At 36.7% G+C, this 27,664-nt stretch overlaps 1 protein-coding gene across 14 annotated transcripts in view; it reads right to left on the reverse strand.

The window, feature by feature from the left end:
* Positions 1–27,664, reverse strand: part of LOC106872104 (uncharacterized) — a 361,913-nt gene that overhangs the window by 307,119 nt on the left and 27,130 nt on the right. For 6 of the 14 annotated variants that reach the window (XM_089347005.1, XM_089347013.1, XM_089347016.1 and 3 more), the window contains exon 2: positions 21,556–21,690. The gene's annotated coding sequence lies outside the window, so the exon portion shown is untranslated. Of the gene's footprint in view, positions 1–21,518; positions 21,691–27,664 lie in introns of all 14 variants that reach the window. The other 8 variants (XM_089347012.1, XM_089347003.1, XM_089347007.1 and 5 more) reach the window with 3 other exon arrangements.

Here is a 27,664-nt window from a genome sequence, read left to right on the forward strand (position 1 = left end):
ATGGAATTTTGAGCGAAGAATTGCAAATGAAAAGAGTTACAGCAAAATTTGCGCCTCGCTTGCTGAATGCATGTTGTGAACTTAAAGAACAGTTGGAAGTTGATCCAGACCTGTTTTGAAGGTTATTACTGGTGACGAAAGCTGGGGCTACAGAATTTGCAGATATAGCAGAGGTGAAGAGAACAAACAATGGAGGCGTTAAAAGGCATCACTTTGCAAGAATTTCAATACTACTTCAAACAGTGGAAAGCACATCTGGACTGATGCATTGCTTCAAATGGAGAATACTTTGAAGGCAATAAAAGTGTAAACAGGTAAAAAAAAAGTGAATAAAATAATATTACAAAATTCTGGGTTTTTTTAGGTACCCCCTCATTTATAGATATATCTTTCTTTCTGTTTATATTAGATAGATTACTATATACTAATAACCTGTTATTGCTTGAAAATTAGCTCTTTTAATATACGTCTTTTATTGTAGTTTAAGTTGTTTTTTTTGCAACTACACCTATGTATGTATTTACTGGAGTGTGGCGAGCATTTTGATTTTAACAATCTATGCTCTGATATACACAACATTATTTACATGTCTTGCAGTACATCTAGTACACTAATGCTTAATTGGATAAACTTCTTTAAACTATACACAGACACACACACACCCACACACAGTATATTTCCAAAAGAACAGAAGAGGAATTCTAACAAACTGGAAATATTAGTTCTATTTTCTCTCAGTCATTATCTGGCATAAAGTCAGCTTTCTCAATACTGGTCCCACCACAGATGAGGGTCTTGCCTTGCAATTTACTCAGTGACTTCACTAAAAAGCACCCAGTACACATTGTAAAGCGGTTGGTGTTAAGAAGAGCATCCAGCCATAGAAATCATGTCAAAGTAGACATTGAAGTTTGATACACTGTTCAACCCAAGCCTGCATGGAAAACGAACATTAGATGATGATTATGAGAGAGTGCCTCATCTTGTGGGTGCCAAATAAAAAGCACCCAGTACAGCATCCTACAAAATGGTTGGTGTTATGAAGGGCATCCAGCTATAGAAGTCATATCAAAGATACTGTACTTTGGTGTGTCCTCTGGCTTGCCAGTTCCTGTCAAACTGCCCAACCCATACCAGTATGGAAAACAGATATTAAACAAAAGATGATGATGATGACGATGATGATGATGATATTGAGGTTGAAAAGATGAATGACACTGGAAAATGTTGGAATTGGGACAAATCCTCCCATATTTCTGGCAACATGTGGCAAATTAACATAACTTCAAAACAATGATTTTATTTGAGAGATAACAGGATAATAGGTCTAATTACTTTATGATAGTTGTTTAGACTGTACTCTAGTACAGTAATTAAATCTGTATGTATATAACATAATTGTCTATATAACAGACAGAGTGCTGTTGAATTGATATAATAGTAGTTTGGAGGGATGTCTAACACTGTTGTCATCATCACTGTCCTATTTTCCATTCTGGCATGATTGAATGATTTGAGAGAAGCTGGCAAGCCAGAGAACAGTACTGAATGTCAGTGTCTGTTTTGGCAGGTTTTCTACAGCTGGATGCCTTACCTAACATTAACCACTTGACAGAGTGTGATGGGTGGTTTTTTCATGTAGTCCTAGCACAAAGAAAATCTGTAGAGTAACTTGCAAGGCAAGCCCTCACTCAACTGAGGTGAGATTAGTACTGAGGGAGCATGAATTTGTAAAAATAAGGCAGAGGAGGAGGGGCATGATGGCTGTGTAGTTAAGAAATTTGCTTCACAAACCACACAGTTTCGGGTTCAGTCCCACTGTAGAGCACCTTGGGCAAGTCCTTCACAGTAGCCCTGGAGTGACGAAGGCCTTGAGTGTAGTTTTGGTAGATGGAAACTAAAAGAAGCATGTCATGTATGTGTGTGTGTGTGTGTGTGTGTGTCCTTGTCTTGACATCATGTACTAATTGTCAACTGTAGACTATTCAAAACAAACAGAACCTAATCTTGCATTCTTTCCTTGTCTTGTGAGCTACATGGTGACCTTACTAGTGCTGGTGTTATGAAAAGAAAGCACCCAGTACACTCTGTAAAATGGCTGACATTTGAAATGGCATCAAACCATAGAAACCATGCCAAAGCTGACAGGGGAGCTTGATACAGGCCTGAGGCTTGTTGGCTTCCATCAAACTGCCCAATTCATGCCAGTATGGAAAATGAATGTTAAATGATGATGATGATGATGATGATTCTTATCCTTATTTTCTTTTTCTATCCCCTTCAACATTTCATATATATAACATATATGTGTGTGTATGTGTGTGTACATACATACATACATTATATATATATATATATATACACACACACACACACACACACACACACACACACACACACACACACACACACACACACATCCCTGGCCAGCCATGTGTGGTGCCTCAAAGATGAAGAGACCCCATACGATATCAAGTGGAAGATCTTAGAACGGCCTGGACCCTATATCAATGGGAGTGTGCACTGCAAGCTCTGCATAGCTGAACAAGCTAGAATACTCAAAGACTCCCTGAGACTGGATCACTGAATGCTTGCTAAAAAATCTTCACACCATGCATCCATTTCAAGTGCTACCTGCTGCAAGCATGGAATTCCCTGTTCACTGACTAAGCCTGGAAGAGTCCTTCAATCCAATAGCAACCCAAGGGATAGATCCCTTATTCCCTTCTTCAGGTCCATAAATAGCTGGTCTAAGGGATATAACCTGTCCTCACTAATGCCGGATCTTTTATTTTCTGATGACCAATTTACCAGTAACCATAATGGCTTACTACCTCCCAGAGGTGATTAATTAATTTTGTCTTCGGGCTAGAGTCTGATGAATCATCCACAAAGCTACAGCATTCATGGACGTGAAACTATTAGTCACTTTATGACCAGACATCAACTTCATTATTTTGATATATATATATATATATATATATATATATATATATATATTATGGAGATGTACTTGCATAGCAAGTGACCTGATCTGAGATCGTGTGCTGGAACGAAAACAATTGCAGCATGGAAGGTGTTTATAAGCCATTTAAAATAACACACAAAAGCTGTCAGATTCACTTCAACATTTAAATTTAATTTGTCAAAATATTTTCGTCGCTTTGAGACTGCGACCTGTTCACTGACAAAATTCTGTGCTGCATCTATATATATGTTTTTATGTATATATATATATATATATATATATATATATATTTGTATAGCCTAGAAACTCGTAAGTTAAATTTATATGGAAATTACTAAAAGGGTGAGGAATTATATAACAAAATTATACTGGAACTTGCTGCATCATCAACCATGCTTCTGATTCCTGAGAATACAAAACCCTTCTCATATTTGAATCCCAACAAAGATTTGTTTTGAAAATAAGTTTAAAATGTATAAGTATCATACCTGGTTTGAATATTTTATTTCTAAGAAAAATTCTAACTTTTCTAAACACCCAGTATCTCCCTACCTTCCCTGAGTGAGTTCATCATGCTCTCAAAAGGGCACTACTACCCAGGTCATCATCATCTTAACATCCACTTTTCCATGCTTGCTTGGGTCAGACAGAATCTGTTAAGGCAAATTTTCTATGGCTGGATACTCTTCCTGTCACCAACCCTCACCAGTTTCCAAGATGCCATGTAGTGGGACTGAACCCAAAACCACATGGTTGGGAAGCAAGCAGCTTGACTAGATAAGTCTGTACCTACATCTATAGACAATATTACAAAGAATATTATAAGGGTAGTGTTGTGGTATTCAAACATGTAGAGTTCATGTTGTAGTGCTTACATTATATCAAATAACTGTGATACAGTTATTTGAAATGAGTAACTGTGCAATTGTTACATGTTTCAGGACATTAAATAAAATGTAAACAAATAGTTGTAAGTCAACGAGCAATAAGGATCAAATGAATAAGCAAAAGGGGTCAGTCACTAGGAGTCTGAATAAGTGGTTGGTAATTAGATACATACAGCTGGTAATTAAATACATCAGGTGTTGCATATTATGAATACAGTGACAGGTGAGGAGAATTAGAGAATGAGAAGTGGATTGTAAAATGTCATGAGCTAACAGCATGTATGTGTGTATATATATATATATATATATATATATATATATATATATATATATATATATATACAATTAAAAGGGTAAAAGTTTATCAATTTATTAATTTATTAATAAATTAACAATTAATAATTTTTACCAAGCCCTTCGGTATGTAAACACCATTATCGGTGGAGAACTTATTTAAAAGTTCTTATACATTTATAAACATAATTAAGGGATCAGGAAACAATTGCTTCACCACATACCGAAGTTCAGAAATAGCAGCTAAAATTTTAGCTGCTATTTCTGAACTTCGGTATGTGGTGAAGCAACTGTTTGCTGATCCCTTAATTATGTTTATATATATATATATATTTGATTAATAAATTCAAAAAGGGATAAAAATCTTTTATAAGAATTTTATCAGGAAGCCAGTGTGTAAAAAAATTCATAAGGGAAATTTCTATTCCCAAGAATATAATTATTCGTTTATATTTATATAAGGGGCATTACTACAGAATAATGCCACACACTGGACTTCCCAAAATAAACGCATTTAGTACCGGATGCGAGGAAAAAACAACCAACAGAAGAAGACCAACTTTCTTTTAAATAACTCAACTATGTATCGACCGATTTCGCGATTACTAGAATGAATCTAGACTCCACTCATCAGCATAGTATTCATTCTAGTATCGCGAAATCGGTCGATACATAGTTGAGTTATTTAAAAGAAAGTTGGTCTTCTTCTGTTGGTTGTTTTTTCCTCGCATCCGGTACTAAATGTGTTTATTTTGGGAAGTCCAGTGTGTGGCATTATTCTGTAGTAATGCCCCTTATATAAATAATATATATATATATATATATATATATATATATATATATATATAAGAGAGAGGAGCTAGAGACAAAATAAGAAAGAATTCTGTAGTCTAAAGTAGTTCTGAGTGAAATAAGAGGAATTTTTACAAAGTTGAAATTATTTGATGAAAACAACAATGACCTGGAATAATTTGATTCTTCATTTTATATTGGTTTATCCATGCTAATATGGGTTACATAAATATATCACTGAGGCATGGTTTTTTTTTCAATCAGATACCTTTCCTATTGTTAACTCTCACCTGTCTTTCAGATGTTAGGGATCTCCTATTTGATAAGTCTTTGATGATGCAATTTGTTAACACAGACTGCAAATGTAAACACACACACACACACACACACACACACACATCATCTTTATCATTATGATCATTATCATTATTTAATATCTGTATCCCATGCAAGAATGGTTTCTAAGCCCTTCCTAATGCCAACCACTTTCCACAGTGTACTGAACACACACACACACACACACACACACACATGGGTTGTTATATATATATATATATATATATATATATATATTCTTTTACTTGTTTATATATATATTCTTTTACTTGTTTTAGTCATTTGACTGCAGCCACCTTTTAGTCAAAGAAATCGACCCCAGGACTTATTCTGTGTAAGCCTGGTGCTTATTATTCTATTGGTCTCTTTTGCTGAACAGCTAATTTACGGGGGACATAAACACACCAACATCGGTTGTCAAACGATGGTGGCAAGGAGAAACACAGATACACATAAATACACACACACACACACATATATATAACAGGCTTCTTTCACAAGGTTTTGGTTGGCCCGAGGCTATAGTAGAAAACACTTGTCCAATGTCCCATACAGTGGGACTGAATCCAGAACCATGTGGTTGGGAAGCATGCTTCTTACCACAGCCACGCCTGCACACACACACACACACACACACACACACATATATATAACAAGTTTCTGTTTACCATATTCTCTCAGAAAGCATTAATCCAAGGCTAAGGTGGAAGGCACTTGTGCAGTAGGACAACAACAATAATAATAATCCTTTCTTTGATAGGCATAAGACTTGAAATGAGGAGGAAGCAAGCTAGTCAGTTACATGGACCCCAGTGCTTAACTGGTATTTATTTCCTTCACAGCGAAAAGATGAAAGTTAACAAATATCAGCAGAAGGTCAACTCAGACAAAGTTAACCTCCACAAAATTTGAACTCCAAATGTAAAGAGTCAGAAGAAATGCTGCTCAGCATTTTGTTCAGCGTGCTAACAGTTCTGCCAGCTCAACTGTTTCACATTTCATATGACATTGATGATGATGTTGAGGATGATGATGATGTTGATGATAATGTCGATGATGATGTTGATGATGCAGTTTCAATTTCAGTAGTGTTTGTACACTGATCAAAAGCAACAATAGACCAGAGCTTTTAAAAGTGAGAGTGAAGCATGATGGGACTATGTTTGATGTTTGTAACTTTACCAAAGGTGTTAAAGATATCGCTACTGACAGATTGAAACAGTGTGTTAGGCATTTGCGTTGGTAGAACTTCAGGTCACTTTGAGCACATGGTGTACAATGAATAGATGGAATATAGATATTCACAGAATTTCTAGGCTATAAACAATAGAATGCGAAGACAGAGCGAAGAAAATGGGGGTGGGGGATTGGTAATGAGAGTGGCAAAGGGGAAAGGATGAGGTGGGGGAGAAAGTGAAAGTAGATGAGAATAGGCAGAGAGGGGGTAAGAGTGGGGAGGGATAATGAGAGATAAGAAAGGGTCAGTGGGAGATGGGGGGAGGGAGGGAGGTAGCAAGAGATAAGGAGAGAGAAGCAACTAAATAGGGAGGGATAGTAAATGAGATGAGAGAGGGAGAGGTAATGAGAGATGGAGGAAGGGGACATTAAGAAATCAAGAGATGGATGTAATGAGAGAGGGAGGGGTGAAGGGAGATGCAGAGGCAGAAGGAAGGAGGGATAGAGAAGGGCTTGCAATGAGACAGTAAGTGATAGAGAAAGGAAAAAATGAGAGACAAAAGGAAGACATCAACAGACAGTAAAGTGAGACTGTAGTGTGTGGGTGGAGGTAATCTGAGAGAAGGACAGTGAGATAGATAGAGAAAAACAGAGAGAGAGAAAGAGATAAAAATGAGCAAAAGATAGAGAAATAGGTGCAGGAATGGCTATGTGGTAAGTAGCTTGTTTACCAACCACATGGTTCCGGGTTCAGTCCCACTGCGTAGCACCTTGGGCAAGTGTTTTATACTATAGCCTCGGGCCGACCAAAGCCTTGTGAGTGGATTTGGTAGATGGAAACTGAAAGAAGCCCGTCGTATATATATATATATATATATATATATATATATGTGTGTATGTGTGTTTGTGTGTCTGTGTTTGCCCCACCCCCACCCCACCATCGCTTGACAACCGATGCTGGTGTGTTTACGTCCCCGTAACTTAGTGGTTCGGCAAAAGAAGACCGATAGAATAAGTACTAGGCTTACGAAGAATAAGTCCTGGGGTCGATTTGTTTGACTAAAGGCGGTGCTCCAGCATGACCGCAGTCAAATGACTGAAACAAGTAAAAGAATAAAAGATAGAGAAATGGCAAGAAAAATGAGGAACTGTCATAGAAAATGGAGGAGAGGGAGGGAAGTAAGAGGAACAGGGGGAGGAGGATGCAGGAAAATAGAAACAAAAGAGAGAAAAACAGGGAGGAAGAGGGCAGAGAGAGAAGAAAGTGGCTACAGTGAAAGTGTAAAAGGAGGAGGAGGAGTAGATCATCAATAGGAGAGAGGGGGGGAGAAAGAAATGCATGAAAAAAGGTGTGTATGAGGCTGGGGGTGGGGGCAAAAAAGACGTGATGGATATGAGTCCCACAAATTTTTTTTTTTTAGAGAAGATAAACATGCAAAAACGAAGAGAAGAAATATTATGGAGTAGACAGAAAAATGGTAAATAAATGTGAATGAGGAACAGAACAGAATAGGAGGTTGTGGGGAGAGAGAGAGAGGGTGGGAGAGAGAGAGTGTGGGAGAGAGAGGGTGGGAGAGAGAGAGGGTGGGTGAGAGAGAGGGTGGGGGAGAGAGAGGGTGGGAGGGAGGGAGAGGGTGGGAGGGAGGGAGAGGGTGGGAGGGAGAGAGAGGGTGGGAGGGAGAGAGAGGGTGGGAGGGAGAGAGAAGGAGGGTGGGAGGGAGAGAGAGGGTGGGAGGGAGAGAGAAGGAGGGTGGGAGAGAGAAGGAGGGTGGGAGAGAGAGAGAGAGAAAAACAAAAAAGGGTGGTAGTGAGAGAAAGAGGGGAAATATATATTAAACAGGAAAGAGCAAGTTAATAGAGACAAAGTATGAAAACAGAGAAAAAGTGATAAATAGTAGAGAGTGAGAGAGAGAGAGAGAAAGAGAGAGAATGTGTAAGACAAAGAGAATGAAAGAAAAAGTTTAGGTCAAAGTGACATTTGTTTTAATTTATTTATTTATTTATTCATCATTTATTCTATTTATTGGCAAAGCAGTATTATCACCACCATACTTTAATTTGAGGTATTTAAAGTGATAGATAGGGAAAGAGAAGGGAAAGAAAATAATGGAAATGGGTGGTGGAGTGAGGAGGAAAAAGAGTGGAGAGAGAGAGAGAGAGAGAGAATAGAGAGAGAGGGGGAGAGAGATTAGAGAGAGAAGAGAGAGAGAGCATCTCATGAGTTTTGTGAATGAGCACCTACTAATGACACAAATACACACATATGCACACACATGTAGACTCACACAAACACACAGATACACATCCATACATATATGCACATCTATAGCTATCTGTATATATACATACACACACACACAAACAGGTATACATACACACATATACACCCACACACATAAACAGATATATACATACATACATAAACAGATATATACACACACACACACACACAACAAACAGATATATACACACACACACACACACACACACACAAACAGATATATACACACACACACACACACACACAAACAGATATATACACACACACACACAGATATATACACACACACACACACACATATATACACACACACACACACATATATACACACACACACACACATATATATACACACACACACACACATATATATACACACACACACACATATATATACACACACACACACATATATACACACACACACACATATATACACACACACACATATATATACACACACACACATATATATACACACACACACACACACATATATATATATATATATATATATATATATATATATATATATATCCACACATACACATAAACAGGTATATATATATATATATATATATATCCACACATACACATAAACAGGTATATATATATATATATATATATATATATATATATATATATATATATATCCACACACATACTGCTAATCCCATTGAATTGAACTGCTGGTCAATCTTCAACAATATATTTTTATGTTGTGCATTGTCCGGTAGATGCAAGCTTGCATACATGCATGTGCACTCTCCTCCTATTGTCTTTTCCATCTCCACTACTCTCTGTCAATGTATATTCCCCGTCATCATTATCAACTGCCCAATCCACCCCCACCCCCACCCCACCCCACCCTACCACTAACAACCACTATATTGCTTTCTCTCTTATCCATAGTACACAAGTCTGCCTGTCTGACTACATCCACACACACAGAGCAAGCAGAGAGAGGCTTCTGCTCACTATCTAATCCTGATCTCTAAACTTATGGAGTTTCTTTTCTTTTCTAAACAAAAATAATTGCAACCTCTACCACCACCACAACCTCTACCGAAGCCACCACCACCACCACCACCACAACCTCTACTGCCACCACCACCACCGCAACCTCTACCACCACCACCACCACCACCACCACCGCAACCTCTACCACCACCACCACCACCACCACCACCATAATACCTGGAGGTGGGGAACAGGGTGATTGTAAAGATGTGGGAGGTTGGATGAAAAAACAAAAGTTTTAGCAGGGATGGACAAGAGAGAGAGAGAGAAGCAGGGACTTAAAGAAATAAGGGACACACACCCGCCTCTCTCCCACATAAGTATAAAAATGGATTGCATATGTGCATGTGTGTGTGTGTGTGTGTGCATGCATATGTATGTGTGTGTATGGGGAGGGATGAATAATTGAAGAGGTGGAAGGAAAAACAAAGGCAAATCACCAACACTCCACACCTAACATGAGTGGGGTAGAGGTTGGTTTTAACAAAGAATAACAGAAACAAAAAGAGAAGGGTAGTAGTAGTAGTGAAGGTAGTAGTAGTAGTAGTAGTGATGGTGGTGGTAGTAGTAGTAGTAATGGAGATGGTGGTGGTAGTAGTAGTGATGGTAGCAGTGGTGGTGATTCTAGATGGAGGTGTAATGGGAAAGACAAGTAAAAAAAAAAATTCTTCTGTTTTACATTTTATCATCAAATAAAAACTCCCACCCCATTTCCCACCCTACACACATATTCATTTGTTTCATATTCTGCAATTGCTTGCTGTCTTTTACTGACAGAGAGAGAGAGACAGACACCTAGGACATTGGTTAGACACTGAGTGTGTGTGTGTGTGTGTGTGTGTGTGTGTGTGTGTGTGTGTGTGTGTGTGTGTGTAAGTTTACATAACAAGAACAAAAGTGAAGAATGTAAACACCGTTTCAAGTATACTGGAATACTGTAAAAAAACGGGTGAGAAAAATGAGTGTGAATGTCTATATCTACAAGAGTCTCATCTCATACAGACACAGTTCCTTTTCACTTTGACTTTTTTTTTTTATCCCAATTAAGGTGTAGATGAATATGTTATACCACATAACATTAAAACCCACCATGCAAAACAAAACAAAATCATACAAAAACAAATAAAACAGCAACATAGTGAAATAACAAAAAAAAATATGGAGTCTGCAGTATTTAATGGTATTTCATAAGCTTGTGTTTATAAAGCTCTTCTATGGTCTCCACCCCCCCCCCCCATTTCACTTGCAAAGAGAATCAACATCAACAAAAGATATTTGTAATATCTCAACAATATGATTTATGTCTGCAATTAAATCTTGCTTTGGCATTGGCAATCTCATTTGTTTTGGAGCTTCTAGTCTTGTAGGAAGATTGTCACACACACACACACACACACACACCACACACATATATATATATATATCATCATCATCATCATCATCGTTTAACGTCTGCTTTCCGTGCTAGCATGGGTTGGACGATTTGACTGAGGACTGGTGAAACCGGATGGCAACACCAGGCTCCAATCTAAATTTGGCAGAGTTTCTACAGCTGGATGCCCTTCCTAACGCCAACCACTCAGAGAGTGTAGTAGGTGCTTTTACGTGTCACCTGCACGAAGGCCAGTCAGGCGATACTGGCAACGACCACGCTCGAAATGGTGTCTTTTATGTGCCACCCGCACAAGCCAGTCCAGGGGCACTGGCAACGATCTCGCTCGAAAATCCTACGATGTTGTTATATTTACCAGGATCAGCCTGTTAACGTTTTGGCAGAATTGTTTGACAACAGCTCAGTCCTGTCTTTGTTACAGCTAACAATCCAACCATGAGCACCACTTGAGAGACGGTTCCACTTATTGATTTCTTTTTATCGTTCTTTTACTCACTTGCATAATTCTTTCATTACCAACTCACTAGATACTGCTAGTCATTGAAGAATACCAAAGTGCCTGATTCTTCCCACTTTTGCATTCTTTCTTTTATTCTTTCAACGGTTTCAGTCGTAGGATTGTGGCCATGCTGGAGCACTGCTTTAACCTATATTCTATTGGTTTTGTCATCGTTTTATGGCAGGAAATTGGTCTACGATTGAGTTTGTAACAGCTGATCTTCCCTGAGTGTATCTTTGAATGCTTGACTGGTTCAGGATATTTATATTAAAATTTAAAATCATCATCATCATTTTGATATATCAATAAAAATACTTTTTTTTTGTCATTTTACATGCCCAATCTAAAAAAAAAAACAATTATTTTAGAATTTTATTGAAACAATGAAGTGGAGAAATATTTTTAGATAGAAAGATAGTAGAAGGTTGAATCTGGTAGGTAGAAACAGATTTAGGTTCTTAGCTCAGGGACAACAATATGTTACATATTAATTTATTTGTGCAGTCAGTAGAGGTATATATATATATATATATATATATATATATATATATATATATATATATATGTATAAATGTATATGTATAAATATATATATATATATATATATATATATATATATATATATAAATATATATATATGTATAAATGTATATGTATAAATATATATCTATATATATATATATATATATATATATATATATATATATATCCTTTTATTCTTTTACTTGTTTCAGTCATTTGACTGCAGCCATGGTGGAGCACTACCTTGAAGGGTTTTTTTTTAGTCAAAGAAATCGACCCCAGAACTTAATCTGTCTGTCATTTTGGATCTTTTTTAAAACGGGGGCCACATTTTTCATTAATGTTTTACGTAGTGTTTTTGGTACCGAAAGACTTTCAAACTTCGTATACTTATCTATTTTGTGTTATAGAACAGAAAAATATTTTTGTATTCGAATTTATTTCATGTAAAAAATTGTCTTATTTCGATAATTTCAACCAATCACTGACGTCCATTCAGCCAATATACATTAAGTGCCGACTACATAAACAAACGATTCTTCGTTTTATTTGCTTTTTTCATTTTAAATTTGCTTTAACCCTAACCCTAACTCTAACCCTAACCCTAGGGTTAGGGTTAGAGTTAGGGTTAGGGTTAGGGTTAATTGTTTCAGAATCGTTTGTTTATGTAGTCGGCGCTTAATGTATATTGGCTGAATGGACGTCAGTGATTGGTTGAAATTACACAAATACGACAACTTTAACATGGAATAATTTATGGATTTCTTTTTTTTTAAGAAGACTAAGAGAAAAAGATGTTTTATATGACACATTCTACCAGTGTTCCAAGTTTCAAAGTGTTTTGTTAATGAAAAATGTGGCCCCCGTTTTAAAAAAGATCCGTCACTTTTGCTGAACCACTAAGTTAAAGACACCAACATCAGCTGTCTGTCAAGCAATGGTAGGGGGACAAACAAAGATACACACGCACGAATACATACATACATACATATATATATATATATATATATATATATAAATGAGTTAGTAGACAAACAAAAGAAAGGCACTCAGCACATTTATTGGGAGTAACATGTATAGCAGCCACTGGGGTCTGAATGAGAGTACATATATACATATATATACCCTTATATCTACTGCCCTTTCTTACTTCCCCCAAACCACATGACCAATTTCTTGTCCACCACATAGTCAATTCCCTGTTCACCATGTGGTTGATTTCCTGTTCACCATGAGGTATTTTCCAACTAATCGTTGTTGCTGAAATACCAACATCAAACCGTATATCGCTTGACCTTTCTAGACCTATCACAGGCTAATGTCCAATAGTAAACATTGACTCTCTTCAATTGAACTCTCATTCAGAACCCAATGGCTGAAGACTAGCGACATGCTTGAAATTCAGAATACCAAGGAATCTGAATGAAACTCTTTTGATCTCTCTCTCTCTGTATATATATATATATATATATATATATATATATATATGGAACAGGCTACTTTCAGTTACTGTCTACCAAATCCACTCACAAGTCTATGGTCAGCCCGAGGCTATAGCAGAAGACACTTGCCCAAGGTGCCATACAGTGAGACTGAACTTGAAATCATGTGTGTGTGTGTGTGTGTGTGTGTGTATATACACATATATATACATACCAACATACATACACACACGTATATGTATGTGTATGTATATATATATATATATGATAATGATGTGATAATCTTAATCTCAGCACACATAATCTTGCTTTGGCATTGACAATCTCATTTGTTTTGGAGCTTCTCATCTTGTAGGAAGATTGTCATATATATATATATATATATATATATATATATATATATATGTCTGTATGTATATATATATTCTTTTATTCTTTTACTTGTTTCAGTCTATGAAGCTGCCCTTCCCCTACTCCACCTTGGGTTTTATAGTCTTGCAAGCTGCATGGTGAACTTCCTAGTGCAGGTGACACACAAAAAAAAAAAAAAGAAAGAAAAAGCCCCCGGGACCCTAGTACATGTTTTAAAGTGGTTGGCATTAGCAAAGGTATCTAGTCACAGAAGCCATGCAAAAGCAGACACTGGATCATTATACATTCCTTGGACCCATCAGGAGACATGGCCAGTAAATGACGATGATTATAATGTACGTGTGTTGAGATAAAGAGAGGTGCATATCATTATTAAACATCCACTTTTCCATGTTCATAGGGATCAGACAAAATTCATTGAGTCATATTTTCTATGACTGATGCTCTTGTTTGTCACCTACCCTCATGCTTCTAAAGTAAGGGGACATTTCCCCATGAAAACATGTCCAGTCACAGTGACTGGATGTTTTCGTTAAAGGATTTCAAACGAACGACACTGCTCGTACAACAGTGATGTTTATTGACAATTAGCTTGTGATGTCAAGACACGGAGACACAAAAACATACCACTCTCTCTCTCTCTCTCTCTGACACACACACACATATGACAGGCTTTGATAAAGTAGTTGGTCTTAGGAAACGTATCCTGCCATAAAAAGCAAGTGAAAGATTGTAATTTTGAGACAGATGTAATCGTTTGGGCCCATCCAGGAGAAATAGCCCAATGATGATGATGATGATGATTATAGTGATGTCAACTATGATGCTTGTCACATCATTGGCTATGATGCTAGGCATGCCAGCTATGATGCTAGTCATGTCAGCTATTATGCTAATCACATCAGCAATGGTTCTAGTCCTTTCACCTATGATGTCAGTTATGATTGTCATGTCAACTATAACAATAGTCACTCGACTATGACAGTCACGTTAAGTATGCCAACAGTCATATCAACTATGTAGCCTTCAACAAGAGCTTTTGAAAATGACTCTTTCCACAACTAAATACATCTGCCATCTGCACCACAAGCATCAACAATCCTGGTTGTATTCTTTATAGGAATCACTTCCATTGAGGAACATCCCTTTCACAAGGCATCTGATAGCACTGATTCTGCAACCCCAAAAGTACCTTACCGAACTAAGGGTTGCAGATGGTCTCATGTACAATTTCAATTAAGGCAGAATCATTATGGAATTGGACAAAAAGCTCTATGCTAGTTATTCTCACTTTTTACATCTTGAGTCAAATCCTATAGAGTTCAACACTACTTTTCATCACTCTAGGTTTGATAAAATAAAGTATCACTCAAGTATAAAGCTTGATGGTAGCAACTAACCCCTTCCCTGAAAATTCCTGGCTTTCTGCCAAAATTAGAAACAATATACTTATGAGATAAATGTTTGCAAAATCCTTTAAGTAAAGCAAGTGAGGAGGTGATCAAAGTGAGTATAGTGATGTCAGTAAATGTAAACCAAGAGAAAATATATTTACATAGGTTATTTGATGAGCTTATATTTTGGGAAAAATTCTCCTTTCCAAATCCAAGAAAGAAAATAAGCAGATTCCAGAGAAATGTGCTTTTATTGGCAGGCCTTTTCAGCGAGTCGTGTAACTTATGATGAAGCTGTAACAAATAACTGGGGAAATCTACTACTATTACAACTACAGCTGTTGCTCCTGTTACTACTACTACCACCACTAACACTACAGAGTCAGTGCCAGCAGCTTTTCCTGCATATTTACTTGATTTGTTAATTAATTAGATAATGACCACTAGAATATCCCATGCTGTAATCATATTTGTTGCAATCAATTTTATTATTGAATTACATTTGTGATCCATGAGATAAACAAAAAGAATTTCTTGACCACTTAGGAGAGGTGGTCAGCTAATGAGATTGATCTTAGTTTACATCAAAGTGAGTAATTAGTCTATCACTATGATCTATATAGATAATGAGTTTTCTAATCATAGACACATTTAGATTAATTCAATATTCTAATACAGTAACTTGTACACAGTAATAGTTAATGTTTGTAATATGGTAACTGATTTTAATATTTCCATACACTAAAGATTAAAGGATTCAGAAAATGTATCCAAATTTTGGGCACATAATTAATGGAAAAAAAAAAAGGAAAAAAAAAAAAAAGAAAAAAAAAAAAGAGGAAAAAAAAAAAGTATTTGAAATTTGGTTGACCAAGATGATTGATACACCTCACAGCAAATTATTATTTATTCTTTTTACTCATTACAGTCACTGGGCTGCAGCCATGCTGGGAAACCACCTTAGATATCAACATCATCTATATATATAAAAATGAGAATGTGTGTCTGTCTGTCTGTCTGTGTGAATCCCGAAAACTCGAGAACTACGCAATCAATTTCATTCAAATTGTACACATGCCTTACTTAGGGTTCCAGTTGTGTTTTAGTCAAAGAAATTATTAACTTCTTGCAGAGATCGAGCACACGGCAACATAATATCTCCTCCACTATTTAAGTATTACGTGTCAAAAGTGAAACAAAAACACTCATGTCAAATACTTTCACTTTAAAAATGAAACTATTCCACTAACTGAAACAATCACATTTCGATACTGTAGTGACAGATACTTTCACAGAGAGAGAAAGAGAGAGACAGAAAGAGAGAGAGAGATGTATATGTATACATATACATGTATATGTACACCATTTCGATACTGTAATGACAGATACTTTCAGAGAGAAAGAGAGAGAGAAAGAGAGAGAGAGAGAGAAAGAGAGAGAGAAAGAGAGAGAGAGAGAGAGAAAGAGAGAGAGAGAGAGAGAGAAAGAGAGAGAGAGAGAGAAAGAGAGAGAGAGAGAGAGAAAGAGAGAGAGAGAAAGAGAGAGAGAGAAAGAGAGAGAGAGAGATGTATATGTTTACATATAGATGTACACGTATATGTATGTATGTATATATATATATAGAGAGAGAGAGAGAGAGATCTATACATACATGTATATGTATACATATGTGTAGATGTATATATATATATATATATAGATAGATGTACATGTAATATGTACACATATATACATATATACATGCATACAGATATCTATACATATATACACCCATCACACACACATACACATGCACACAAACACACACATTAGTCATTTGTTTTCTTATCCAAAACTACGTCAAAAGTACTGAATGGATCTTTATGAAATTTGGAAATTATATTCTTTGCATAACGGCCATAACTTCCATGAAAATTCATATATTTTTGATGTTGATGAAATTTTAACCCGAACATAACAGATGAGCATTATTTAGAAAATGATGTCACACATTATCGAGGCTACCATTCTTTCTGGATGTGCAAAAGGGGATAAAGTCTTTATTCCAAGAATTCCTCTTACTCCATCAGGAGCAGACATTCCTTTTACATTCAGAAGACTACAATTCCCCCTTCGTGTGACTTTTGCCATGTCCATAAACAAATCTCAGGGTCAAACACTGTCTGTAGCTGGTCTTCTCTTGGAAGAGCCCTGCTTCTCACATGGACAACTGTATGTTGGCTGCTCAAGAGTGGGCAGCAACAAAAAACCTATTTGTATATGCTCCACAAGGGAAAACAAGGAACATAGCTTACAATGAGGTGTTATAATCACAACAGCAAGAAAGTATGTACATGATCACCTTCTTTTACGCAACTTCATTGACTTTCATATATTTATATTGATATACATATATATGCGTGTGTTTGGGTGCGTGTGTGTATATACATCTCTATATATAAAGATGATGCGTAGTCTAGACGGCGTTTTTAGATATCATTATTCTCTTTAACCCGGGCAACGCCGGGTATTTCTGCTAGTCATCAATATTATTATCAATCATTTTAATGTCCATTCTCCCATGATTACATGGGTCAAATGAAATTTGTTGAAGCAGATTGTCTATAGTCAGGTGCTCTTCCTGTTGCAAACCCTCACCTGTTTTCAAGCCAGGTAAATATTTCCCCTTAAACCTTCAAATGTGAACAGTACAATGGCAGGACATGTTTTCATGGATGATAGCAAACAAATAACACCATTTGTAAGACAGTGAAATTTGCTTATAAATACTGTGAGTTGTCAAGACAAGGGCACACACATAGAGTTTCTGTCTACCAAATCCATTACCAAGGCTTGGGGTGGCCTGCGCATACAGTAGAAGACACTTGCCTGAGGTACCAGTCACGAGACTGAACCAGTAGCCATGTGGCACAAAGCAAACTTCTTAACTACATTGCCATGCCTGTGCCCTAATAGTGAATAATGGAAAACAAAGAATGTGGAAAAAAACCCTCTTAATTTTAATACACTATACATAATGTTTAACAAGTTAAAAAACAAAAACACACTATATTGTAACATAAACACATAGCAAACATACATACATAACACACACACACAGATGATAAATATATATATATATATATATATATATATATATATAATATACTTTGCATACACTACATACAAACTATATATTTGATTGCTTTCTTATGGTAGTCCATCAAATCCAATAACAACAATCTTGTTAATTTGTTGATGACTGTACACACCAATCCATTATGTACAAATAGTATACACAAAGAACATACACACACACACACACACACACATAAACCCATACACACACACACTCACACACAATTTACTCTAATATACGTGTTCATGATATTTAGATTAAAATGTTTTTTTAATGTTTTTTTTTTTATAATGTAGGCTTTTTTTAAATTGATGGAAAGACAAAAGTTTCCATAAACACAAATTACAAGAATAATAATAATTTAAAATTGAAATACAAACTTAGACTGAAATCAAAACAAATTAAATTTAAAAAAAAACTAAATTTATTTTTTATTGAAGTTTGAATTTCATTTTGAATTGTATTTTTAAAGAAAATGTTTATTTCAATCTGTGTTCATATTTCAATTATTTTTTAAAAAGTGCATTTTTGATTTATTCTCCACAAATTCTTCGATTTCTGTCTATAAAAAAATTGTTTTGTCAGTTTCACATTCCACTTATTGCCCACCACCCCTTATCTACCATTCACTATATCCACCCCTCAACATTTGTTCTTCACTCATAATATCTCCCCCAACTATTGCCCATCTCACTCTCCAACACATTCTTGCAACTTCTACCCACCCACACTCCTACTTCTGCCACCACTCACATCTACTCACCTCATACCTTGAGAGTCCATCCAGGTACCTCATCACCACTATTTTTACCTCTTTCCAGCTCCAACCTGATTACTCCCCTTCTGTCATACTTTAACCCATCATCTCCAAGCATAAAGCCTCCAATCTCAGGATTTACAATCTTGCAGGCTGCATGGTAACCTCACTAGTGTGGATGGCATGAGAAGAGCATCCAGTATACACTGTAAAGAGGTTGGTGTTAAGAAGAACATTCAGCTATAGAATCATGCCAAACAAGACACTGGAGCATCAAACCATCCAATCCATGCCAGCACAGAACATGGACATTAAACAATGAAGATGACACTTTAGGAAAATAACTTTTGATTTAAATCAAAAGCCTTATTTTCACATACATTACTTTGTAACTACGTATTCCCAGTCATTTTGGGTCAAATGCAACTATTTCAGTTACGCAATACGAAGTGCCATCCAATCCTGGACTGTATAGGGGAAAGACTGATGAATTAATGAAAAAGAATGACTTCTAAGCTATTTATTATGTTATTGGGTGAAAGGGCTGAGAGCTTTCAATGTTTCATTTTGATTTGAAAATTAGTTTGCCTGTTTTGTACTCCAGCTAACCCATACTGACCAGAATCTAATGAATTATAATTGTTCCTACATGTGACAAGATAACTAAAGAGGCTGACGAAAGGAAGGGCATCCAGCTATAAAGCATTGCTTAAGAAAACCTGTCCAACACATGCCAGCAAGGAAAAGCAGATGTAAAATGATGATGATGATGGTAAATCTAAGAAATTATAATGCATTTATGACCATTATCATTATTATCACTGTTTTACATCCACTTTCTGTGCTGGAATGTGTTGGACAGGTCAGTATTGCTCTCCTAGACTAATCTGAAGATCACATCTTACTTGAAAGTTTCATTCCGGTTTGGTTTCTACAGCTAGATGCCTTTTTTTAACAACAATCACTTCACAGAATGTAGTGGGTGCATTTTATCAATGACACCAGCACTAGAGAGGTTGACATGTATTTGACAAGACTGGAGATTACTCTTGACCCTACACTTCAGATTGAACTGGGTACAGGTTATCATGGCACCAGCACTACAGAGGCTGTCATGTTGAAGACTAAAAGGTACTTCCAACCACACACTTCAAAGGGTGAACTAGGTACATGTTATTGTCGTACCAGCACTAGAGAGACAGTCAGATTGAAGACAAGACTGAAAGTCCTCTCAATCTCACACTTTACATATTTACAACCCAATAAGCTTTTTAACAATATGAATATCAACCCTTCTGTGATGAAACTTCTGATGAAATATACAGATTATGTTTTTCAATTCAAAGAAATTTAGTAAAAATTTTTTTCCTAATTCACTTTTGCATTTATTTCCATGTTATACTCTCTTTTACTCTTTTACTTGTTTCAGTCATTTGATTGCGGCCATGCTGGAGCACCGCCTTTAGTCGAGCAAATCGACCCCAGGACTTATTCTTTGGAAGCCTAGTACTTATTCTATTGGTCTCTTTTGCCGAACCACTAGGTTACGGGGACGTAAACACACCAGCATCGGCTGTCAAGCGATGTTGGCGGGACAAACACAGACACACAAACATACACACATATATACATACATATATACGACGGGCTTCTTTCAGTTTCTGTCTACCAAATCCACTCACAAGGCTTTGGTCGGCCCGAGGCTATAGTAGAAGACATTTGCTCAAGGTGCCATGCAGTGGAACTGAACCCGGAATCATGTGGTTGGTAAGCAAGCTACTTACCACACAGCCACTCCCGCACCTGTTATGCTGGTTCTGAGAGGGTAACATAATTTAGCTAAAGATTTTCACAAAAGATTATAACATAAACCTTTAATTCAAATGAAAACACTTTAAAATGCGTCATTACATATAGTAAAACTAGAGGTTTTTTTTTCTCCCTAGCAGATTGGTACCAAAAGTATTAATATTCTTATATCAGAGGTGACATCTCAAGCTTACTGGAGACAAAAATGGCAAGTTTGTGTGTGACTAAAAATGTCTTGCTTCAAAGCATTTGTGAAGTAAATGCAATGTATTTGACAAAAAGCAATTTAAAAATAAAATAAAAATTTAATTAAATAACACTTTTTGGAAATACGTAAATGTCGCAAATTTACATCATGCACCCCTTTGGGAAGATACACACATAAAAAAAAGTAAGTTGCATCAAACACTAATCACAAACAAAAAAAAATAAATAAATAATAATAATAAATAAAAAACCCAAATTCAGTTGTAATACAAAATTAATAGATAAAACAAACCTTATAAGCTGATTGGATGAAAACAAGTAACCAATGATATTTCAATGTTGGCAGTGCATATAATAATCAGTATTGTTTGCAGCACACAGGAATCTTTTCTACATTGTACTCCAACAGGTGTGCATGGAAATCTGTTGCAAAAAAGGTAGAACACCGTCAAGGATTAGCTATGTGTGTAGGGGTTGGAAACAAAATTGAAAACAAATAATCTTCTAAAAGTATATATATAAATATCAAAATAAATTAACATTTAAAAAAAATATTTTTAATCAGTCTACTTATGAACAAATGGAATGACTGCTTGACAATTTACCCGAGATCCTACTGTACAAGTTATCTCTCTCAAAAGCGCAATGCAATGGAAATCAGCCTACATAAGCTTCCTATCAACTGCTAATATATAAGAATTTAACTGGAATGTATTAGCTGTATTAACCACATCTAAGTATCATTAGTTTTCAAAGAGATGCTCCCCTTGTTCAAACTAAACAATAACAATATTACTATCAGTTAAAAATATAGACAATGAATTGGCAGTCATTACAGTGCAGGATAGAATACCTCATGGTATTTGTTCTGACACTATGTGCTCTGAGTTCAAATCTTGCCACAGTCAATTTTGCCTTCATCTTCTCAGGGTTTATAAAAAAAATACCAATCCCGAACAGTGGATTGTCGAAGCTAGCCTGTCGCAGCCCCTAGCCTTACTAGCTCCTGTCAAGCCATCCAACCCATGTCCAACCATGAAAACTATGCCATCCAACCATGAAAACCAGACATTAAATGATGATGAAGATGATGTAACTCTTAGAGGGTTGAGTAAAATGGCTAACAATGAATCTGTTCTAGTTTTTTGAGTTTAGATCACTGCTCTATCAAAGAATTTGGGTAGAAGGAAACTGTACAAAGTCTGTTGTATATGTATGCATGTGTGGAGGTGCAATGGCCCAGTGGTTAGGGCAACAGATTCACGGTCATTGGATCGCGGTTTTGATTCCCAGACAGGACGTTGTGAGTGTTTATTGAGCGAAAACATCTAAAACTCCACGAGGCTCTGGCAGGGGATGGTGGCGAACCCTGCTGTACTCTTTCACCACAACTTTCTCTCACTCTTACTTCCTGTTTCTGTTGTGCCTGTAATTCAAAGGGTTAGCCTTGTCACACTGTGTCACGCTGAATATCCCTGAGAACTACGTTAAGGGTACACGTGTCTGTGGAGTGCTCAGCCACTTGCACGTTAATTTCATGAGCAGGCTGTTCCATTAATTGGATCAACTGGAACTCTCGACGTCGTAAGCGACGGAGTGCCAACAACAACAACATGTATGCATGTATGTGGCGGGGTTGTGAACTCATGTGTATGTACATACATGAGCATGAATGTTGGTATCACACCCTTATTACTACTTGAGTGAAATGGTAATGATGTTTATATTCCTTGTAAACATTTCAACCAGTAACTCGGCACTTTCAAAGATCTGGAGAATAAGAGAAATCCATTCCTTCAAAAATAAATAAGAGTTGGCTACAAGAAGAGAGCATCCAACCATAAAATCCAGCTTCACATAAGTCTCCAGCCAACCCATGCTAGCATGGAAAACAAATGCTAAATGAACAAATGAATATACTGTCATTAATGTACACATGTATGATTATTTGAATATCTTAGGGCTAAGCTACAGAATAAATAGCTTTCTTTTTAAAATTAATCAGTATCATGCACATGACTTTCAAAAAAAAAAGAAAGAAAGAATAAACCAGTCTTTATACATTACACACAGACACACAAGCACATAATACATTGGACTTCAGCCATGTTCAAGCACCACCTTAAAAGGGTATTAGTTGAACAATTTGATCCCAATAATTATTTTGCTGAACCATCAAGAGTTACGAAACTTAAACAAGTCAGCATCAACAGTGGTTGTCAAACTGAGGCAGTGGTGGTGGGGCAGACACAGACATACACACAAATATGTACACGATACATACATACACACACAGACACATACATATGATGGACTTCCACACAGTTTCTGTGAAACAAATTCACTCACAAGGCATTGGTTAACCTGAGGCTATAGTAGAAGGAACATGCAGTGGGACTGAAGCTAAAACCATGTGCTTGCCAGGCAAGCTTCTTAACCACACAATCATAAAAGCACTAAACTATTGCACCAACCAGTCGACTGACTGATTTGTCTCAGAATGCACATTCAGATGTAAAACACCTGCACAACCAATTCCAGATGTTATCTAGTTCCCAAAACCACTGAACCATCCATGCTAGTTCAGAGAAACTCACACACATACACAGAAACACATTGTCTTGTAAAAATGTAAGACAGATGGAAGCAATTCATCTTACAATTTTCATTGAATAAATAAAATTTTCTTTCACGTGGTTTCAAAGTCTGGGATTCTTTGAGAAGGAGGCACATGCTGTAATGTTTGTGCCTTTTCCCCACCCATAGTCATCACAATCATCCACCCACCCATATCTGTGAAACCATTAAAAATATAATTGAAGTATTCCAACTGGGTTAAACTGTCTCAAAGACTCAACTTAGTGAGAACATCACAGGTGCCATGTGATGCCTACTGACTTTGAATAAATAATAAGTTTACAATGTAATTAGCATCATAAAGTAGCTAATTATTAATAATTTCTAGCCCTTACATGGTTACAACCTTACACGATCTTTAAAATACAGCTGCTGGAATTTGTCTGAGGCTGATTGTTATATCTTTGAATATATATATTGATTTCCTCTGAAAACACGCAAGGCTAATTTCAATCGCTCATTTGTTCCATTTAATGTCTGTTTTTCCATGGCTTAGACAGGGTTAAAAATTAAGGCAGGATTTTTATAGCTAGATGCTCTTTTTGATTCCACTCACAAGATATTGGTCAATCAGAGGCTAGTGTATAAGGTACATGCCATACAGTAGGACTGAACTAAGAACCGCACAGACTAATCTTGAATTAATGAAAGTGCTGAAACTGTAGTCTTAGAAAGGAATTTTGGGATAAAACATTTGCATATATCAAAAGAATTTACTGACTTCAGAGAATTTACCAACTTGAAATTCTTTTTAGGAATAGAGGGTTTCAAAGTACACATAAAGCTATAAATATTCTCAACCCAATATTTACATGTCATTATTCATAGTATTAAGGTGCATGACTCAGTGGTTAGAGCATCAGGCTCACAATCATGGGGTAGTGAGTTCAATTCTAGGATTGGGCTGTGTTCTTGAGCAAGGCACTTCATGTCATGTTGCTGCAATTCACTCAGCTGTAGAAATGAGTTGTAACATCACTAGTACCAAGCTGTATTGGCCTTTGCCCTTCCCTTGGATAACATCAGTAGCACGGTGAGGAGAGGCTGGTATGCAAAGGCAACTGCTGGTCTTACATAAACAACCTTGCCCTGACTTGTACCAGGTGCAATCTTATGGTTATTCATGACCAAAAGGAGTCTTTACCCTTTTACCCTGTGTAAGCTTCAAGATTCACTACTCAAAAAACAAAAAAAAAAGAATTATTTCATGTTCTCTCAAAAATTTATAAACTCTAATGATGTCAACAATATACAATTCTTGCTGATAAGAATGAAGTTACTAAAAAGGATAGAGAAATTCGAAGGATAACTTTGGTCCCATGGTGGAACACTTGTCATGTTTACAGATGTAGGTTCATGTCCCATCAACAGCCTTCAACTTTTTGCATCCAAAAAGAGTTTTTTCAGCCCAATCTTCACATGCTGTTGTTCATAGCTTGTGTGCACTTTGAGTTCCATTAATTCAAAAATAAATATATCAAAATGCAAATCTTGCAATTTACAAAGATGATGCCCTAGCTTTAACCCCAAATACCAATGGACCAGCATAGGATCGGTTTAGAAAGGATATTATCCATTTGATGAAAACTTTTGGCCTTAGCATATCTACAGATACCAACCTGACGGTTGTCAATTACCTAGATGTGTCCCTAGATCTAAATAAGAATATTTATAAACCTTATAGGAAGCCCAACGATAGACTTAGTTATATCAATGTGGGTTCCTGCCATCCCCCATAGTGTTTAGAAATTTAGTTAAAAAACATTAGTAAAAGAATTTCTAGCCTCTCCTCTGATAGGGACATTTTTAATAGTGTTGCCCCAGTATATAATAAGGCTCTAAAAGATTGTGGTTTTAACGAGGAAATAACCTATACACTTGCCACCAGTCCAGTAATAAAGAAAAGAAAGCATAGGAATAGGAAAACCATCTAGTTCACCCCCCCCCCCCTCACCCGAAGTGACCTTTAATATAGGCAAGTACTTCTTGGAGCTGATAGACAGACACTTTCCAGTCAACCATAGTTAAAGATCTTCAACAGACATAACTTAAAAATCAGTTTCTGCTCAACTGCTAATTTTAAAAATATAATCGCACACAACACACAAAAACCACAGTATGAAACCAGCTGTTCATGCAGAGATAAAAATTTGTGCCCGCTAAATGGAGCTTGCATGTCCGAAACTATCATTTATGAGGCCACCGTGGACTCTATATCCACTAAGGACACAGTTTCGATGAAGAAATACGTGGGCCTCACGGAGGGTAATTTCAAGGCCAGATTCAATAATCACACTGAGTTTCAGGCACTAGGACAAAAGGAAAACGATCAAATTATCCAGTCATATATGGTCTTTAAAAGATAAAGTTGTCAGTTACAACATCCATTGGAAGATCTTAGCCAAGTGTAAACCTTACACCAGCGGTAGCGGAAGGTGTGGTCTATGTGATATGGAAAGATGGCTCATTTGGAAAGGCAGCTTAGACCCTGCCACATGTCTAAATTCAAGGACTGAACTTTTCGGATCATGTCCACATGTGGCCAAATATTTGCTACGTTTTTGGTCGCCCTCAGTTTACTGATAGGACTCGCTTTCTATATTGTGTCTATGTATAAGCTTTTTATCTTTCTATACTTTTTACTTAGATTTCTTATGTGTTTTTTATATTTTTTACATAATTATAGAGTTAATGTTTTGTATTTTTTCCATACATATTTTTTCTGTTATCTCCCCTCCACCCTGCTTTTTTCCACATACATGGAACCTTATGTGTGCGCTTGTGAGTGTGTGCGGGTACGTGTGTATATAGATGTATGTACGTGCATGCGAAAATATGCGCATATTAGACGCATTTTAACCATATAACTTTTTCACATTTTCTTCAGTTTCTTGCTTTTAGCCTTAAAAATTTTTTTTGCGTAGGTGTGCATGGGTGCGGGGTTGTTGAGTGCATGTGTGTGTGGGTGTGTATGCGGGTATATATATGTATATGTACATATATGTATAGTTTTTGGCGAGTATGTGGGTGAGCATGTGTGTGTTTCAAGCGAGGGTGGTTTAGTATATACTTATAGGCAAATGAACGGATTGGTGCGCTTACGCGAACACTATAGACTTTTCTACTCCCTTACCTTTACCCACTCCCCTTACTTAGCGGTCTATAGCTCTTTTGTCTTAATAACGGTCAACCACATAGTAATTTCCCTTTGTTTAATGGTAATTTTTCACAGGAATTTTCAATGGCCAGATAACTGAAGAGATGTTGGCATGGGTTCCCACCCTGGCATCCGAAACTCGGAGTTTTATCATGGCTACCGAATAAGTGACACATATTTTTACAGATATATATAGATATACATATACACATATTTGTGAAGGCGCATGGCTTAGTGGTTAGATCATCGAACTTACGACTGTGTTGTGTTCTTGAGCAAGACACTTTATTTCATGTTGCTCTAGTTTATTCAGCTGTTGAAATGTGTTGTGACATCACTGGTGCTAAGCTGTATCCGTATATATATATCATCATCATCGTTTAACGTCCGCTTTCCACGCTAGCATAGGTTGGATGATTTGACTGAGGACTGGTGAACCGGATGGCTGCACCAGGCTCCAATCTGATCTGGCAGAGTTTCTACAGCTGGATGCCCTTCCTAACGCCAATCACTCAGAGAGTGTAGTGGGTGCTTTTACGTGCCACTGGCACGAGGGCCAGTCACGCGGTACTGGCAACAGCCACACTCAAAATGGTGTTTTTT

Source organism: Octopus bimaculoides, chromosome 2 (genome assembly GCF_046866305.1).
Source record: "Octopus bimaculoides isolate indiv1 chromosome 2, ASM4686630v1, whole genome shotgun sequence".
NCBI classification, from domain to species: domain Eukaryota; kingdom Metazoa; phylum Mollusca; class Cephalopoda; order Octopoda; family Octopodidae; genus Octopus; species Octopus bimaculoides.